Consider the following 14,770-nt stretch of genomic DNA (forward strand, 5'->3'; position numbering starts at 1 on the left):
GGCAGACTTCCAACGATCATTTCAGATCCCCTCCTCGAGACAAAGGCCCTGATCCTTCTCAACGCTATGTGTGAAGACTCAAACTGTGCTAAATACCGTCAGTTTTACGCTCGTTGTGAAGCGTATCTCCCCAAGCTTATTTCAGACCTTGAAGCTGTCAAGAGGAACTGTGATCAGCTCCAAACTTTGGCAATGTTAGAGAGACAATCCTGAGTATTCCTCGATGGTGTCGAGAAGCAGAAGCAATCGGCTGACCATCTTTTCAAATCTTATGAGGCGATGGTTAGCGCTAAAGCCTGCCTGATCAAAGACATTTCTGACCTTGAAGCTAAATTGATTGAAGCTCGTCGAGCGCTTTTGGCTCATCGACTCGATATGACTAGATCATGGCGTTTCCTTAATGCCGAAGTTAAAAATAGTAACTCAACGTAACAAGGAGGCCTAGGACTATGTCAAAGCCTTGGATCGTCGGAACGTCCTCATACCTCGTCTCTTTGCCGAGAATCTATCTTTGGATAAAGACTTTATTTCCTTTCGAGCCGCAGTTGAAAAGATGTACTCTTCTTTGTGAACAATGAAGTTGCGCTTATTTTGCTTACCCTTTATTTTGTTCCTTCTACATGGCATTAACGTTTCTTTAGTCACGGATGCAACTGTGACTAGAGGCTTGCCTGTCCTTTCAGACTTTTAAATCACGTCCATTAATAAATGCTCATGTACAGTAGCCAACTTCTCTCTCCACGTGTCCCATGATATAAATGAACCGCCACGGTTACCCACGTTCTTTTGGGATTTTATGTATTTTCAACTTCTTTGTTTGGCGGTTTCTTCCTTCAATCAACTTTTATTTGTTCTCCGATTCGTCTTCTTTCTGACCATTCTGTTCTGCTCGTCACCCTGTAATCCTTCACTTCTCTACTCATTCATGGCTCCTCACACTAGAGCATCCAACCAAATCCACTACCACCCTAGCACTTATGCTGGTCTGCTCTTCTCTTTACGCTGACTAGAGAAAAGAGGTGCTCTCTCCACACAGTTTGTAAACTTGGTTCATGGTTTCGCGGATGAGGATTACGCCGGATCTCCTAAACTTATAGTCGGTCCTTACTTTGAGGTTCTTCCCCCCACCTCCGCTCTTCGATGAATGTTTCCCTCGGCATTTCAAAGAACGTCTTCCATTTCAGCAAGGGTCTTTGACTAATTAGCAATGGCTTCCCACCAATAAGAGGTTTGATTCTTGCCCACTTTTAATCATGTGTTTTTCACATGGTATAGCCGTCTCAAATCAATCATGAAGCCTCACTAGAAGGGACTTCAAATTCATCGAGAACTTGAACTTTGTTGCGTCCCCCTTTTCATTGACTACGACATGCTTGACAGCCTTTGCTGCTTTGGGTCTCCTTCTACCGAGAAAATATTCAGTGCTAATTTAGCACCACGTCATCGTCCTACGTGACGTGTATATTTCATTCAGAGTTCGATACGTGTCGGCTTAGCTGGAAAATGGAAAATTGAAAAAAGTCTTCTTTTCATTCTCTTCGCGACAGGAAAAAGGATGGAGCAACAATAAATGCCAAAAATTCAATTCTCTTTCTCCCTCCTTTTTTCAATTTTCGGCTTTACCTGTTCAACGAAGAGACTCTCTCTCTCTCTTTCTCCAGCACTTCGATCCCGAGGCCCCTCTCCCTCCGCCTCCGCCTCCGCCTCCGTCGTCGCCTCCGGAGCCCGGCTCTCTCTCTCTCTCTCTAGCACTCCCCCCACCGCCTCCGCCTCTCCCAAAAGCCCCACAGTCGCTCCAAGCTCAGATCTGCCTCTGGCACGTCCCCCCCAAAAGTCCCGCCTGTCGCAGCTCTCGTCGACTCTCGGCTTCCTCAGACGGCATCGCCTTGTGCCTTTCGCGGACAACATCACCACCATGCTTGGTTGCTGTTCTGTGTTCTTTCACGACACCGTCGTAGCTGCTGTGCTGTCGCCGTGCCGAACCAGCCCCGTGTTGCGCCAGCCGCTGCCATCACCGTTTGACGCCACGCCAAGCCCGCTGATCGCAGAGCCGCTCTCGTCCATGCCGCCGTGTTGCCGTCCCGACGCTGATTTAGTCGGTAACGACTTCATGCATCTTTCTCTCGTAACAAGTGTTTGTTTTTTATTCTTTTGTTAGATCACGTCTCTGTCTTGCGAGTAAGGTCGTATCTGCGGAATTTATGTGACGTTCGAAGGCCCAATGCTGTTAAAATTCACGAGTCACTGGCGAATGTGAGGGTTTTGGTAACTAGAGGCTCTGTTGGCTTGCTGAGAAAATGCAAGGATAGGGAAGAAGCATCATGCGGTGGCCTACTTTGAATGAACTCAATAAGTTCGGCCATGTTTTTGCACGTTTCACTGGACATTTGTCGCGTCGCCGGCTTCATAATCATTCAATAGAGGATGGGTTGCGTATCAATTTTTTCTACCCATATCAGGGGGAACACAAAGGCCCTTACTATTGCCTGATGAATTGCCTTTGCAAATTGAATCGATACAGAGTTACCACTACTTCTGCTCTTGCTAGCTAGGGGATATATTATTTCATTTCTATCAATTCCTTTTGAATTAGGGGGAATGCGTAACCTTTTTTCTGCTTCTTTTTGTCCTATTCTGGGCATCCATGTTGACGGTACTACTTAGATATAAGTTGAACAACCAGCGGCCTTTCAGAAAATAGATGCCACATGAATTTTGTGCTAGTTCATTCCCCATTCAATAGTTCATTTGCGGAGAAGCTTGACAAAGTCATTTTTTCTCAATAGGTTCATTGATCCGGTGGTGAATGGAGATTATCCAAGCATAATGAGAAGCTTGGTGAAGGACAGATTACCCACTTTCATTGCAGAGGAGAAGAAGCTGATGAACGGGTTTTTCGACTTCATCGGTATCAATTACTATTCATTGACCTATGCTCAAAACGTCCCAGAAGATGAACACAAAGTGTCAACTAGCTACTCTACCGACTCGTCCGTGAAGGAATCTGGTAAGACGAGCCATATCTTTACCATGCCAAGATCATGAAAGATGTATTTGGACGAGTAGGTATGATAATCCATCATTTTTAACCCACTTCTCTGATTTTCAGCAACCAAGAACCGCATATCAATTGGTGCAAAGGTACATATGCTTTTACAACCTCATTGCAGCACATGACAGTTGAACCTTATTACCAGAATAAACGAATCTTCATTTTCAGGCTGAAGGGATTGAGTGGATATAAAGGTGTCCAGATGGTCTGGTGCAAATTTTGGACTATATAAAGCGGAAGTACCAAATCCCAAAGATTTACATTACTGAGAACGGTAGGAGTCGCTTTTCTAGTGATATATCATCCAGATTATATATTTGGACCTTCCATAAAGAAGTAACACATTTTACTCGGGAAACATGTTTTATTACAGGTGTCACTGAAGCAAAGGTAGAGGGCCGTCCACTGGCCAATGTGCTGAATGATACTCACAGGATTGATTGCTTGAAGCAGCATCTCGCACGTCTCCTTACAGTGATGAAGTAAGTCCTCAAATCCATCACATTTGCGATCGTCACTACTTCGGTTATCTGCCATTGCAATGCATCATCATCTTAACCGTGTGTTGGGTTTGCTACACATGTCAAAAGAGGGTGAGAGGAATATTTCTTTGCATTCACACCAAGGTATCTGCTATTTGTGATTGCATGTGTGGCAAGTCGTGGCTTGATCCACTTTTACTACGGCGACTAGTTTAAACTCTTAATTTAGCTCTGCTCGAAGCCAACACCCGGTAACAACTTATCAAATTGATCAATTTGGGCAATGCTGGAACGGGGTGAATGTGCGAGGATACATTCACTGGTCACTCGCTGACAACTGGGAATGGGCGTCGGGCTTCGTACCGAGGTTCGGGCTCTACTACACTGACTATAAGGACAACCTCAAACGTATTCCTAAAGCTGGCTGCTCTCAACTGTTGTCGCCTTAGTCTGAATATTCTGTTTCATCTTCTTATCATATAGTGAGCTGTACTATTGTTTATCAGAGTGATATCCTCTTTGGAAGTACACGTTACCATGAGGATTGTAATTTGTCAGACTAGTGCTATAATAATTTGAAGAGTTTCAATAATTCACCATTGCCACTGTAACTAATTGCCCTCATTTAGTCTAAATGTATCATGTGGCATTGGGACTGCACAGATGAGATGATCTTTAGAGGGAATCGGCTGCAATTGTGGGCAACTCAATTCGAATTAATGATCATATATTCCAAGGGATGACCCCAAAAATCTCAGAATGAATAAGAATACTACACATTCATCAGTTTGGCGAGTATATATTCAGATAACGAGCTAGACCGCCATTACCTAATATCTAATATATATTAATCTCAAAGTCAACAGTGGTATTTCACAAAAAAGGGTCTCACGATTCAAGAAGCTCTCAATTGATTCACTAGACAAACTTGTGATTCTCTCTTCATCCATAACCTTACCCAGCCCCAACAACTGAATATCAATTAACTCAAATCATAAAGATCAGGAAAAGACGGAAAATCGGAAGAGTTCATGAAGTATGGAGTCTATATTTCAAGGGAAGGAAGGCATAATCAAGCAAATCAAGGCCCACTTTATTGTCATCGGTGCTTATCCAATCTAGCATTTACAGAAGAAACGACCACAGACAAGTAATTCTGTCCTGAACTTTATTTCGGGATCATAAGAAAAATCCCTCAACAATTTGACAACAGCCGCCACATTCAATTATACAACAATGGAACCAGCAACTCAAAGGTTCATCCTGTAAAATTCAGTATAATTGTTGGAATTCTCAGGTGGCAGCACCATCTTCAAGAAGACAAAACCTTCTCAACCTCGGCCGTCACATCCTTAGGAGGTTTTTCAGTATGAAGATTTGCAACTATTACCTTTTTGTAGTAGTCAATCACCTGTATCCAAAGTGCATCAATTAGACAGCTAACTAAACTAAAAGAGACATGATTGGCTTAAACAAGCAGGAAGGAGGAAATAAGCAATGAAAGCGAGCTTGTGAAATGGATTGTCTCATAATTCATCCAATGTCTAACACATGAAATTGAAGAAGGCACTAGAAGGAAAACGTGTAGGTACCGGTTCAGTTTGCTTATGGCATGCCTAAAGTCGAGATTTGAGAACAGCTGCAGTATCATCCTTGCGCTGAATCAAAGGTTCTCCGGTAACCTTCAACAGAATAAACAAGTAATGAGACACGGCCGGAGTTAAAAACGGATCAACTTTAACAAACAGTTTAATAATCGAAGCAAAACAACTGAAAAAGGAAAAGGACCCTCTCTCAATGTACAGTAGGCCATCTTGCACAAGAACTTACAGGTTCCTAAACCTTTTAAACCAAGGAAAGAAAAATGAGCATCCAAAATGCTTACATCATCAACCCCCGGAACCTTGGGAGGAGCAAATTTTGTGTGGTAGGTCCTGCCACTGGAAGGATGTATCCACCGACCAGTTATCCTCTCCTCCATGATTGCATCGTCAATTGCAAAATTCAGAACTTTATCAATTTTAGCACCTTGCTTTTCTAGCATCTTACCAAGCTGTCAAAGAAAAAACAGAGCAGCCTGTGAGACTGACAACCACTAAGATGAGCTTCAGCACCAATGAAACAAGAGACTTTCAACATCTAAGAAGAACAACATTTGAGATTAATAAACAAAGGCCCGACGCTTATAACTTGTGCTTCAGTACATCTATTTCTTTTTCCTTTTTGTTAGTGCCTACTGGCTATCTCAATAGCGAATCTCAGAAGATGTCATAGAGATCTATAAAGGCACGGCATTGTCTTTGAAAATAGAAGAGTGTATACAGAGAAGTAAACAAATATACACAATATATGAAGTTTCATGCATGCAGGCATGTGCAGAAATTTATGTGGCTTAAATCTCAAAAGCTCTAGGTATACATTCAATCAACATGACAAGAAGAGAGAAAGCTTAAGGAATCAGCGAGCACCAATCAACATTATCATATTATGACTAAATCTGAAGGCCTGACTCTTTAGTAGAAACAGAAATACCCACAACGCCTGATATGATCTTTCTAAATGTTAAGTGCGATTTTTGTAGAGAAACTATAAAATTAAAAGGCCCCTTTTAGATTGGTAAAAATTAAAAGAAAAAAACAAGGTATATGAAGCGTGAGTTCAATCAAGATACAATCTTTTGTTCTCGAGAGACAATACATTCAGTCAAAAAAGCCCTAGTTAATTTTTACCCTCTCTTCAGCAAATGCCGAGGAAGGACGAGAGAGACGAAACTTACATCATGGTGGTTGACCCGAAATGGAAAGCAAAAAACTTCCCTCATGGTTGACGCGGAGGCGAAGGGGGCTCGGGTTCCGGGGGCCAGCGGCGGCTAGGACGTGGGTGGCCCGGGGCAAGCTCGGGTCAGCGTCGGGACGGCAACACGGCGGCATGGATGAGAGCGGCTCTGCGATCAGCGGGCTTGGCGTGGTGTCAAACGGTGATGGCAGCGGCTGGCGCAACGCGGGGCTGGTTCGGCACGGCGACAGCACAGCAGTTACGACGGTGTCGTGAAAGAACACAGAACAGCAACCAAGCATGGTGGTGATGTTGTCCGCGAAAGGCACAAGGCGATGCCGTCTGAGGAAGCCGAGAGTCGACGAGAGCTGCGATAGGCGGGACTTTTGGGGGGGACGTGCCAGAGGCAGATCTGAGCTTGGAGCGACCGGTGGGGCTTTTGGGAGAGGCGGAGGCGGTGGGGGGAGTGCTAGAGAAAGAGAGAGAGAGAGAGAGCCGGGCTCCGGAGGCGACGACGGAGGCGGAGGCGGAGGGGGAGGGACCTCGGGATCGAAGTGCTGGAGAAAGAGAGAGAGAGATTCTCTTCATCGAGCAGGTAAAGCTGAAAATTGAAAAAAAGGAGGGAAAGAGAGAATTGGAGGTGACTTTTAATTTTTTGGCATTTATTGTTGTTCCGTCCTTTCCTCTGAGAATGAAAAGAAGGCTTTTTTCAATTTTTCATTTTCCAGCTAAGCCGACACGTGTCGGACTCTGAATGGAACATACACGCCACGTAGGACGATGACGTGGTGCTAAGTTAGCACTGAATATTTTCTCCCTTCTACCCATTGCTTCTTTCTCCCGGCTGGTCCAATTTTCGTCACTTTACTCAATCTTCATGCTCTAACTGGTCTCGCACCATACAGCAGCAAATCACTTACCCTATATTCCTGCGAGACTTATATATTTCATGACTTTAAGCCTATCGAATTTTCATCCTAACGCTTTTGTGAAGTGTTACATGTACAGCAGAAGTAGTGTTACTCAGGAAGAGCATGTCGCCTTCCTTTTGTATTGGCTTTCTCGGTATGTATTTTGTATTCCTCAGATCTTATATCTAAGGAGTTTGGTCATCTTGCTGTCACCTTGGCCTCTGAGGGCGATCAACCTCTTGGCAAAATGATACTCGTCACCTTGTGCAGGTCCATTACTGATTTTCAGGCTTCACTTACCGCTGAGCATCCAGATCCCTTTTTCGGACCCCTTTGGCTCCTTCAGGTTTTGATCAAATTATATTTTCTAACCCTTTTAATGCCTTTCCTAAGGTCTCCAGCGATGGTATGAAGTGAACTCTCATCCTCCTGGTCCTGACAATTTTGGTATAACCATCCTCTGCAAGCCACATAGACAACGTTCTTCACATGTCTCTCCCTTTACTTTCTTTCTTAAATACTTTTCTCTCGACTCATTGAGGATTCCTTGAACTTGACCCTGTTCTTCATTCTGGTTTGTACCCCATTTCCGATTGGTTTCCAGATCCCAACTCAGGTAAGTGTCCGGAGGACGAAGATTTATGGAGGCAAGTCCTTACCTTTGTGGATCTACCTTTGTTTTTCTCTGACGGTGGCAAGTTTTTCCTTGGGTTTGAGGTGTACCATCCTCAATATTGTGCTCGGCAGTTTGGAGTGAGTCAGGGAATCCCTATGCCATGCTTATATTCTATTGACTTTCCTTTTGCACTTCCAAAACGCCGTCACTTCCAAGCGGCATTCCAACGCCAGGAAGTCGTCAGAGACAAGATAATTTCCCGCTTTTGTTACGCTAGTTTTCATATACACGCGAGGGCTACTCCTTCTTTCGAAGATTGGTGGGTTCCATATCGAGACGCCTTGTTCTCTGATGGCACCGAACCTATCCTCCTTCATGTAATCAGGGCTGTGCCTCCTCAACTCCACAGTCTTTGCACAGCATCTTCTTCCGGTAAGCCAATTCTTTCATTGTCATTTAACTCTCGGAGTTGGCGACTTATTTTAACAGCGTTTTCTCAGGCATTCCCCCTTATTGTGCGGAATCTTCCCGATCCAGATCTAGTTGCAGCAGGAGTAGAGATGTCACCTCTCGAGATGATTGTATAATCTCTCCTCTTTATAATGGCCTGTCTTCACCTTCGAGGTTACGCGATTTGGAGAAGTAGAGGAGTCTGTCCGATATTTTATCTTATGAATATCCCCACATCATTTCCAATTCGCCTCTAATGGGAGAAATTAATTGTTAATTATTGAACTTGGACCCTTTAATAAGCTCTGTACCCTAGTCATGGCCACGGTTCGGAACCGGCCGGTTCCGGTTCGTGGTCATGTGTGAACCGGAACCGGCCGGTTCCGGTTCGTAATTTAAAAATTAAAAAAATAAATTATAAAATAAAACAATAATGAATTATAAAAATATGAAATAATGAATTATTCAATAAAAATTATAATCAAAATGAAAATTATAGGGGTGATCGGTTCCTGGTCGAAATCGGGAATCGAACCAGTAAGACCGGTCCTTTAATTAATTTTAGAACTAGGAACCGGACCGGCAAATCATAGAACCGGGAATCGGACCATTAGTCCGGTTCTAGGCGGTCCAATGGAACCCTTTGCTCTGAATTAGCAAAGGATCGTAGCCACAAAAGGCATAAAACTTCACATGCTCATGGCTTGGCTTGGGTTTTATAAACAACTCCTTTGATGGTCTCTTCATTCCCATTCGATGTGGGACTCTTGGCATTTGCATGAAGACAAGCCAAGAGTCTCACATTGAAGGTGTTCAAGGCAAGTCGAGAGTCCCACATCGAATGGGAATGAAGAGACCATCAAAGGGGTTGTTATAAAACCCAAGCCAAGCTTTGTAATTAGAGTTCAATACACTCAAGCCAAGCATTGTAATTGGAGATCAATGCACTTACAATGTATGGCAATTAGAGTTCAATTTGTTTTATAAAAAAAAAATTAAATAATAATTTTTTTTTTAAAAAAATATTCATTATTTTTTTAAAAAAAAAAATTTGGAACCGGAACCGGGCCCGTAGGCCACGGGCCGGTTCCGGTTCCGAACCGCGGGCCCGGTCAACGGGCCGGGCCCGGTTTTGACCGGGCCGGTTCCGAGCCAAAACCGGCCCGTGGCCATGACTACTGTATCCTGTTTTGCATTCCAGCACGCTTATAGGGGCTTCTCCCTTTCCATCGACTCAATCCTTGAGGTATACCAAGACAACTGTATAAACTAGCCATTGCTGAAGCGCTCGAAGTTGAATATTGGCAGAAAGAAATGAAGAGGGTCGATGCCGAAGAGCAACTCCGAGTTATGTTAGATCAATTGAATACTAATCAGCAAGTCGAAGGCTCCTTAGACAAATAAGTCCCAGCGATCCACTCTATACTGATATCCTTCGATGGGTCGAGCTTAATGAAACATCTGCAGGTCTAACTACCCAGTTCATACATCAGCGGCAAGATACTTTGGTAGTTCTTACCCGCGAGTGCGAGCGGCTTCGCTCAATGATTCAGGCCCAAACTGCCCGAAGACTAAGACTCCGTGCTGAGAATAGAGCCTTAGAGTTGAGATTGGATACTTTTGTTCTAGCATTGTGGCAACAATTCAATCTTTCGTAGCCCTAGCTTAATCTCCACAGTTTTCTTTTAGGCTTGTAAATTTGAGTGTGCCCCCTTTGTATAAAATTTCTATTTCTTTTCACTTTCGTATGGGGTTTTGATATCACAAGCTCTAACCGATGATCCGGCCATTATCAAGTTAATCCATAATCAACCTGACAAAATGCAACCCTCCTTGTAGCATATTTACTCGGGCACTTTATCTGAAAAGGGCTACAATTCACCCCTTTGTGTAACATCCCTTTACCAATGAGAAAATATTCAGTGGTTAGCGCACGCCAGGTCATCTGCCTACGTGGCGCGCATGAGCTTAGTTGGCTCCACTCAACGGGAGACACGTGGCGCTGAGTTGGACTTGCTGAAAAATTAAAAAAAGGCTTTCTTTTCTCTACGTGGGGACAGAGCTGAAAATTTAAGTTCCCGCCTAAAACATCCCCTCTCTCTCTCTCCTCTTTTCAATTTCCAAGGCCCTTCTTTACCTGCATTCCTGGGGAAGAACAGCCAAAACACACACTCTCTCTCTCTCTCTTTCTCCACCGCCTCCGCCTCCGCCTCTCCCAAGAGCCCCGCCGGTTGCTCCGAGCTCAGATCTGCGCCCAAGAGGGAGAGCCCCGCGTCGCTGCGAGCTCGGATCTGCATCTGGCACGTCGCCTCCCCCAAGAGCCCCTCCCTCTCGGCTGCTGGATCCCGAGCCCCTCCGCCTCCGCCGAGCTCAGATCTGCGCTCAAGAGGGAGAGCCCGCGTCGCTTTCTTGTTCTTTATCTTGAGTCCCCCATATGCTGAGTTTTCTTTGCTCCCAGCCGATGCTCTCCATCACTGAAAACTTCACTTGGCGAGCTCACACTCTCGGACTTCGCCGCGAAAGAATCCGCGAGATGGTGTCGTCGAGCGCTTTGATGGCGTCCCTGAAAGCCCCGCTCGTGTCGGCCTGCGCGATGTCCATCACCGTTGCCACTCTCGGGGCTGCTGTTCCATCTATCCCCGGCCCTCTGGGTCCTCGGCTGCCTCCCGCGCTGGGCTCGCTCCTCTCGTGGTTCAGGCCTCCGTACCCCTTCGTCGTTGTCAATGGCATCATCGCCGCCATTGCCGCCACCTCCAGTGCTTCCGCCGTGCACAGCCGGAGAGGATCGCGATCGCGGTCGCGGTCGCGGAGGAGATAGGGGTCGTGGAGGCGACGCTGGCCGCGTAGGCGGTGACGTCGGCCGCGGAGGTAGCGTTCGATGAGCTTCAGGATTTTGAGGAGAAGAGGGTGGTGGTGGTGGTGGGGAATGGCGGGGGTGTCCGGCGGCGGAGATGGATATAATGGTGACTGCGAAGGGGAGAGGAAGGTGGCGTTCGGGAGGTCCGCTTCGGCATGGTGGAGGCGAGTGGACTTGTCGGAGAAAGCTCTGGTTTCGCCGGAGAGCCACCGACGGCGACCACCTGCAAGTAAGAAGGGCGAAGTGAGGCGATATGAATTTCGAAATTCGCATCACGTACGATCAAGAAAGTGACCAGGATGACGGGGACTGTGTCTTTTGATATTTCGGTCAACGGATTCATGAAATCAAGTCAACATATTCACATAATATCACTTTTTTTTTCATGAGATTTAATTTTTTGATGCCATTCGTCAGTTGAAGTTGAATGCGCAAAATCTTAAGAGGTTTAAGGTGTTAAAGTTGGGAGATTGCTCGGATCTTTCGCTAATTGAAATCGATGCTCCGAGCCTTCGCTTGTTTTATTTCTATGGTCAAGTACCTCTCTTCCTCTTTGAAGATATATCTTAGCTGATGCAGGTTGTGTTAAGGGAGGCAGACTTACTAGTTACAAGTTTTAGAGAGCGTCTGAGTCTGTGATTTAAGCATTTATTCGTCTTCAAGAAGAGTCTGGCAATCAAGCAGGGCAGGAAAATGGAAGCAGCAACATCTGAATCACCCACCCTTTTTTTTTCTCATTTTCTTGTTGCAATAAATTGGACTTTGCCTACCCGCTTAATAATTTCAAATTTTGTTGCATAGTCTTTTACAATGCGTTTTTTTTATCAGGTTGTTCCTGTATTTAATTGTCAAGAATAACATCAATCTTCTTAAATTCATACCCAAGAGGTGTAATGCTCTCCATTTTATAGGGATGAGATTGGCGAATTTAGGTAATTTCAAAACAGCACATGACTGTTTTCCAAACTGACGATAAAAATCTGTCTCTTTACAATGTACACACAAAAAAAATAAGCTTCTGAAGCCAATCCATCTTCAATGAAACATTTGAATGATTCTTTCTACATGTTCATCATAACCCTATTCATCGTCTCCGTCTCTCTCCCCGCCAAATCCGTGTCAACCAATCTACAACAAGAAATTTATCTACACTCTACAGAACCCGGATCTGGAGCACTAAGCTGATTAATTCATATCTCAGTTTCCATGAACAGACCTCTCCGGGTCCACTGCCATCATCGGGCGAGGCGAACAGCACTGTCGTGACATCCACGAGCTTCCTCTGGCTGATACACGACCTGAAAGTCCTCAACAGGGCGTTCGGGGCTTCAATCTCCTTGCAGTCACTCGAGTTCTGCAGATCGATCGAGTTCCTGAACGCGCGAATCTTCGTGGGCATTGTGTACGCAAAATGCCACTGCTTCGCCACGACAGTCTGCAACAGAAGAAACGAATCAACCGCCGCCCCGCAAGAAACAAATTGAGCATAGAAAAATTGCAATACTATTACTACAGATGAACTTACAGCTTCTTTGATTGTCTTGGACACGCGAACCAGCTGCTTCAAATCGCTGTGCACGACATGACCTAGTATCCTAATCCGTTAAACCCAAAATGCTCAATCATTAAAACCCATTATAAAGTATCATATCATAATCCAAACCGGGCATTGATTTAAGCAGCATTCGAGCAAATCGAAAGCGCAAGCCAACTCACCAGAATGTCCTGAGGCAGGGCTTCGAGACCGGACTTCTCGGAGCCGTCGAGCAACAGCCTCGCGCTGCACTGCCTCTTCAGCGGAGCTCTGAACTCTGTCGACTCGGCCTGCCACGCCGCCGCATCGGGGCCCTCCGAGATCCCGACCCTCTTCCTCCCGAGACCCCGCGTGCACCTCACGAGCCTGAACCCCAATGCCTCCTCCCCATCCCTCACCTCGCTCTGCCCCCCAACTACGCATGCCGTCAAGTCCAACACCATATCGCCGCACGACGCCATTTCTACTACTCCCCCCTCTGCAGAAACCAAACCGTAGTCAGTAATGAAGAACACCCACAAACAGGAAACGAACGAAGCGCGCAAAACCGCGCATCAAAACCACCGTCCGAGAACGAATTCGTCGGACATCGAAGGAGCTAAAAGACACGAACCTGGTCGGATTCAATCGATTCGTGTGAAGTGTGTGTGTGTGTGTGCTCGTGAGTGATTTCGCTGCTTCTCCTTCACGCTTTGCGTCAAGAAACCATTTTACGGTGCTGCTCAGGCACACAGTAAAGAAAACTCAGCATATGGGGAACTCAAGATAAAGAACACGAAAGCGACGCGGGCTCTCCCTCTTGAGTGCAGATCTGAGCTCGGCGGAGGCGGAGGGGCTCTTGGGGGAGGCGACGTGCCAGATGCAGATCCGAGCTCGCAGCGACGCGGGGCTCTCCCTTTTGGGCGCAGATCTGAGCTCGGAGCGACCGGTGGGGCTCTTGGGAGAGGCGGAGGCGGAGGCGGTGGAGAAAGAGAGAGAGAGTGTGTGTTTTGGCTGTTCTTCCCCAAGAGTGCAGGTAAAGAAGGGCCTTGGAAATTGAAAAGAGGAGAGAGAGAGAGAGGGGATGTTTTAGGTGGGAACTTAATTTTTCAGCTCTGTCCCCACGTAGAGAAAAAAAAGCCTTTTTTTAATTTTTCAGCAAGTCCAACTCAGCGCCACGTGTCTCCCGTTGAGTGGAGCCAACTAAGCTCATGCGCGCCACGTAGGCGGATGACCTGACGTGCGCTAACCACCGAATATTTTCTCCTTTACCAATAGAAGTAACCCATTAACTTATTTAGGGAAACTTAATCATGCCAATCGTACGATCCCAAGTAAATATTTTTACATTTCATTAGACGAGATATACGACCGTATCCTATTCACTAATAAATCTCCAATCTTTTCAAATCAAATCGACTCAGAGATTGCCAATTCACGACTTTTCAAATTCTTGTTCGAGTTCCAAGGTAATGATGGCCCGTGAGATTTTTATTATCTCTTCAACCATTCGTATGCTCCTACAACTTCTTGCCGGTGATACAACTTCTTTTACGTCACGCATGTAAAGATAAACTTTCCACTTTCCCATGTCTCCTGATTCTTCGTTTCCATGATCCCATAGTGCATTGAACCGTCTTTTCCCTCGGCTATAAATAAACATGGTCTCTTCCGATCTTTTCACATCCAAACTCCTTTGTATCTTTTCCATCATGAGCTTGTCTCGTCCTCCTCAAGTTGTTCACAATTTCTCCATGGAGGCAGTTGAAGAGTGGAAGCAACTTCATGAGTTGCTTTTCGCTGGGTTTTCCTCTCTTGCTCGAGATCCAGAGAAAGAGAGAATTTTGAAAAGACTTCTTCCCGAGATGGACGTCGCACCCATCTCTGGTTTCGAACTCCATCGTTAGTATAAACTCTTCTTCCTTCTGTTCTCTAAGGGTTTATAAGCCTACAAGTTGAACCTGGCAAAGATCGAGAAGGAAGCGGTCCTTCGCGAGAGAGCCATCGTTCTCGAGGACCGTGCTACTTTCGCTTCCTCCGTAGTGGAGTGGCATCGCAAGGTGGTGGTCTTGACTGAGAAGTGGTTTGCCGGGGTTCAACGAGAGCAGGCCCGC

General features: G+C 45.7%; 2 long non-coding RNA genes and 2 pseudogenes across 2 annotated transcripts; 2 read left to right on the top strand and 2 right to left on the bottom strand.

Annotated features, from left to right (window-relative positions):
- Nucleotides 1-2,779: 2,779 nt before the first annotated feature.
- On the top strand, nt 2,780-4,115 carry LOC115674223 (uncharacterized). The gene is made up of 3 exons (XR_004004911.2): nt 2,780-3,141; nt 3,221-3,326; nt 3,426-4,115. It is a non-coding gene; the product is annotated as an uncharacterized LOC115674223 (long non-coding RNA).
- Nucleotides 4,116-4,562: 447 nt separating this feature from the next.
- Nucleotides 4,563-5,583, bottom strand: LOC130139548 (uncharacterized). The gene is made up of 3 exons (XR_008817668.1): nt 5,420-5,583; nt 5,127-5,216; nt 4,563-4,945 (listed from the first exon to the last, which is right to left on the bottom strand). It is a non-coding gene; the product is annotated as an uncharacterized LOC130139548 (long non-coding RNA).
- Nucleotides 5,584-10,217: 4,634 nt separating this feature from the next.
- LOC115668256 (uncharacterized) lies at nt 10,218-11,671 on the top strand (annotated as a pseudogene).
- Nucleotides 11,672-12,199: 528 nt separating this feature from the next.
- Nucleotides 12,200-13,138, bottom strand: LOC115668255 (uncharacterized; annotated as a pseudogene).
- Between the last annotated feature and the right edge of the window lie 1,632 nt (nt 13,139-14,770).

The sequence above is a fragment of the Syzygium oleosum genome, unplaced genomic scaffold (genome assembly GCF_021117445.2).
Source record: "Syzygium oleosum isolate NSW1041296 unplaced genomic scaffold, Sole_v2.1 Sole_v2.12, whole genome shotgun sequence".
NCBI classification, from domain to species: domain Eukaryota; kingdom Viridiplantae; phylum Streptophyta; class Magnoliopsida; order Myrtales; family Myrtaceae; genus Syzygium; species Syzygium oleosum.